The sequence below is a fragment of the Sinocyclocheilus anshuiensis genome, unplaced genomic scaffold, assembly GCF_001515605.1.
Source record: "Sinocyclocheilus anshuiensis isolate Anshui unplaced genomic scaffold, SAMN03320099.WGS_v1.1 scaffold777, whole genome shotgun sequence".
In the NCBI taxonomy this organism is placed as follows: Eukaryota; Metazoa; Chordata; class Actinopteri; order Cypriniformes; family Cyprinidae; genus Sinocyclocheilus; species Sinocyclocheilus anshuiensis.
This window is the reverse complement of record NW_015540897.1, coordinates 209,998-210,699: the sequence shown is the minus strand read 5'-3', so window position 1 is coordinate 210,699 and position 702 is coordinate 209,998.

The window sequence follows — 702 nt, the reverse complement described above, 5'->3', positions numbered from 1 at the left end:
AATTTCCCACACAGAGGGACATGAATGCATTTAACCTGCAGTTACAAATGCATAAATAATATTTTGTTATTTTAAACATAAAACATTGAATACTGATATTTAAAATTATTTTAAAAACGAAAAGATACTTTAAATGTGAAATTAAAACCGCCAGTAGGTGGCAGCAAGTCACTGTTAAGAAATGAGTCATTGCGATTGCGCCGAATCATTTAAATGGTTGATTCATTCAGGAACGAAACGCTTTCATGTTGCTCAGAGACGCAAAACAGCGCTGTGGCTGTGTTTGGAATTTTTTGTTGGCAAAATAAAGCAAAAACAGGCAATATAGTGTCTAAAACGTAAGTCTCATAATATTACCTTCTTGTTTATTGAACTGTTGAATAAAATCACATTTGTAATCATGCTGATTTTAGAGGTGAAAACTGGCACTCTTCATGTGATATTGACTAACTTTCTGTGGTATTTTTATGCACAATGGCGTTTAGTCTTTCACAAAACATAGCTAACGTAGGGACATTATAACTAGCCACCATATTGATTTATGGTCTTAAATATGTCCAGCGATTTTTATTTTTAATTTTTTTAAGTCTGGTCCTTGTTTTTATACAGTCTATGGTCTGGTCCAGCGTTTATCGGGTTGTGCGTCAGTAATAATGGTCCGTGGGGAAACACGGTGTTCCGTGTGTAGTTACAGTAAATGGA